The sequence below is a fragment of the Cupressus sempervirens genome, chromosome 8, assembly GCF_028749045.1.
Source record: "Cupressus sempervirens isolate cs-2001-9-10 chromosome 8, ASM2874904v1, whole genome shotgun sequence".
Taxonomy (NCBI): Eukaryota; Viridiplantae; Streptophyta; class Pinopsida; order Cupressales; family Cupressaceae; genus Cupressus; species Cupressus sempervirens.
The window spans coordinates 118,737,724-118,741,995 of NC_143125.1; positions in this window are offsets into that span (position 1 = coordinate 118,737,724).

A 4,272-nucleotide genomic window follows, 5' to 3' on the forward strand; every position below is an offset into this window, starting at 1 on the left:
ATCAAACTACTGAGAATTGAGAAAAAGTTAGGGAAGACCAGCATCTTGGTCACATTTGAAGGAAGGTTGATTCATCCCTTTCATGGAATGCATCAAGGGTCATGATTAGAAGGTTACTTGGCAGTTTGTGGACTCCTAGAAGAAGTGTTGGGTTACGGTTGATGGGATCTCTTTCAAAGTCACTAAAGATCTGATAGCTAACATAGTTGGCTTGTCGATGGAAGGAAAATTGTGGAGGAAGTATGCTAGACTAGCAAATGAGATGAGCCTCAACAACTTCTTTCTCTCTAACAAAGCCCTAGTCCATCTCCATGGTGGGTTTGCACTGGAAAAGCTTCTTGATCTATGGGATATGATCTACTATGTCATAATGTGATACGTTGCTATGGAGGACAGAGTCAAGGTCTGTTGTACTATTACCACTTTCCTATTCTTATTTATATTTGTAATAAGGATTGTATTTCCTTCCCTTTTCTCATATTAAATTCCATAGAGGACTACATGTGGAACATTAGGAGGAAACATGAGGAAGGAAAAAATTACTCTGTTTATCATCAAGCTTTGGTTTTCTACCACTTTATATTTTACAAAGGCCTTCACTGTCGAATCTAGAGCATGAATCCTTCGCCTTTGAAAATTGCCGACCATAGTTCTTCTCCCCCACCAAACCCATGATTCATCCCACTACCTTGGCTAGGAAAACCAAGAAGGAAAATATTGAAATTCTGGATGTTAAGAATATTGGTGTCACCTGCAGGAAGGGTATTGGTCGGTTGATCAAAAGGCTAAGAGAACAAAACACCCTGACCACTCCTAGCATGTCTAAATTGGAGAACTTTGGAAAGAAGTTTGGACCTGGACATAAATACATGGCTACCGGAAGGAATTATGGGGAGCAAGAAGAGGAAGAAACCAATAGCTAGGATAAGAATGAGGATGTTATGGAAGAGGGTTAGGACTGTCCCTTACCCTCTAAGGTTTCAGACATATTCAAAATTGACATAAAAACTCCACATTCTAGGAAGCTCGGAATGTTGAGGAGCAAGGAATGGTCACCTTGCCGATTAGGATGGGTAACTTGGGCAGCCATACCTAGTCAGAGGTTACTTGAGATGATGGGGACCAAAAGAGTAAGGAGCTAGGGGGATCACATTGACCAAACAATGCGATGGTGGGAACAAATGAAAAAGTAAAGGGAAATTCTAAGGTGAAAAGTTTGGAGAGGTCCTTTGCCGACTTGATAAAAAAGAACATGGACCTATTTCTTGGTAAGGATTATGCATTCAATGACCACTACCTTCTATCTCATGTAGACTAACAAGGATGGTGCAATTAAGGACAAGGAGGTGGAGACTACTCCCTCTCTATATGGCTTCCTGGTTGATGATTAGCTTCACAAGTACTCTTGGAGAGCCCAAAGAACCAGTGATTGGTTACCTTCTACTGGAGTGATTCTTATTGAGTTTTTGGCTTATCGTAGTTAATTACTTGCTTGGCCTTTGGGCTTTTTTAGATTTTCTATGTTGGGTTGGTTTAATGGCCAACGTGTATCCTATGGCCAGGTTTATCTATAATGTTAATACTTTTGTAGTTTGTAGGAGCACTTATTTTACTATTTTGCTTGTGGGTGGGTTTTTTATATTTAGAAAGGAGGTTGGGTAAACTCATGATAATGATTTTGAATCTCCGATCAGTTTTTTATTTTTTGTTCTAGGTCAGCCCTCATTTTGGTTGCTTCTTAATTTCAAAAACTTATGTCAACTATTTAAACACAAAAGAACTATCATTTTATTTGAAGTCTCTTCCCCCTTTTTTCAAGACAGGGACTCCAATTGCAGCTCATGAAGCTCTTGTTCATTCTATTGAATAAATTGAAGTATTCATCTATAATTAATATGTCTCTTAAGATTTAAATTTATTGTTATCTTATATTAGATTAAAATTACTAGATATTTTCTTCTTCCCTGCAATATATTACTTACTTCAATATATATTTTCCTATCATTGTAACCATTACAACTTATTAAGGTGCAATTACTATTTCCATAGCAATTGAATGATAACTACATATTTGAGCCTTTTGCAGATATCAGTCGAATCTTAATCACAAGATAACTAACCATCCGCCAGGTGGAGGAAATGATGCTGAAATATGGTAAATTTACCAGGTGGAAGGTGCTATAAATCATGGCCATGGACTAACCAGAATGTAGTGGGTGGCTTTTACAATATATGATTTGCTGTACAGAGAGTGTCTGATGAAATCCAATGGAGAGAAACAAATAAATCGTTTTTAACCTGTCGCTGGATGTCACAGTGACAATGACTACAATGATGAAGTGTCGTCAGCAAAAAGAAAAGCTTCCTTAATATTTATTGTCTTCTTGCAACTTGGAAAATACCTTGAAGCTGCTCCTACTTCGTGTCAATTCGTCCACCAAGAGCGAAAAAACATCTCAAGTCAACCCACTGAATAATCGAATACAAAATGTTCTTTACTATATTAATTGGCAAATGAATTTTCATGTTCATCACAATGAGCCGCTTAAGCTGTGACTTCCACAACAATGGAAAATATTCACGGCGCCTCTCTTCTTGTTATATGCACTCTCTTCATTGTACTGACCTCTGCTGTTGCTGATGACACACTAAACATTGCCGCCATTGTAGACTTTAATACACCTGCAGGAAAGGCGGCCAATACATCTTTACACCTTTCTCTCCAAGAGATTAATGGCACTGGTCTCAACCTCACAATTCTAGAATCTCAAGGATTTGTCGGTAACGGTGAGGACATTGCTCTAAACCATTTCAATTGCTTTTTTTTTCTTTTCCTTTCCTCCTCTCTTATTTTACATGATTTTGTATTTGTTTCTCAAATCATTTATTTAGTTCTCAAATTAAATACAATTTGGCATAATTTTCACGCAGTTCTGCGAGTTTCGAAAAGAGAGGTTTGCATGGGTTCGGGGATATAAGTGGGTCTAGATATTTATTTCCCACAATTCAGAATCATTATGACGATATGAAAGCCATCGTGTTGTACGATTACAATGAGTTGTGGTTAAATGGTGTTTACCAATTGACTGAGGCGCTGCAGGAGTTCAAAGAAGACTGGGGAAACAACAGGACAACAATTTCGAAGGCTGCGGCGCTTTCTTCTGGATGGAGGGAAGAGAAATTGAGGGAAATGTTGGTGGAATTGAACAACAAAAGTCGTGTTAGGGCTTTTATTGTGCACACAAGGTTGCACCTGGCTCTCAAAATGTTTTCCATTGCACAAGACCTTGGAATGATGTCTAAAACTTATGTTTGGGTTCTCACTGATTCCATTGCTTCCTCTTTCGATTCTCTGGTTCCTTCTTCTATCCAAACATTGCAAGGAATTGTGGGAGTTACAAACGTTCCAACACCACGGTTCATAGAATTAAAGCAGAGGCAGGGGCTCAATTGTGAGAAAAATAAAATACAACTTAAAATTTTTTCACTCTGTACTAACTATTGCTGAGTGCCAATTTTGTTCGGCACCTTAAGGAGCCGAGTGACAGGAGGGTGCCGAGTGAGCTCGGCACATGAAGGAGCCGAGTGAACTTGGCACGTGAAGGGCAACTTGGCACCTATGGATGCCGAGTGAGCTCAGCTTAAACTGTAGAGAGAACTTCTACCAAAGACAATGTCGAGTGACAAAACTTATGACGTGAATGTTACCACCATTAAAACTAGAGAGTCAAAGCTTAAAATATTCAATAATAAACTTATCAAATGCAATGAATAAGAAAGAGCAATGGATTCATGTATGCTTGCTTGCTTGCTATTCAACTTTGATTGAAACTATTAAAAAATCTGGGAGCATACGGCTACAACTAGAAAACCCTAAAATAACCCTAAAACTTCAAACTTTAAACTTTAAACTTGCAGCTCTAATGGCTGCATACAAAAGCACCTAGAGCAATCACTGCTTCAACATGACAAATCCAACAAACACAAACTTTCAGAATGACTAGCAAAGAAACATGTGCAAATGCAGGCACAATACAAACTTCCTTCTATCTTCTGCACAACTGGATCTACTAATCACTTACTTTCTTCTTCTTCCTTCTTGGCAACTTCTGATCTCTTCTCTCTCTAATCTGCTAAACTAAACGAATTATTAAGATTTATTCCTTTTGTCTTACTGGCCAAAAATATTTCCCCCTCTTTTGCAAATTTGAAAAACTCACCTACTTGTATTAAAGTTTCTAAACATTGTGCAAGTCGTCATGGGTGGTAGGT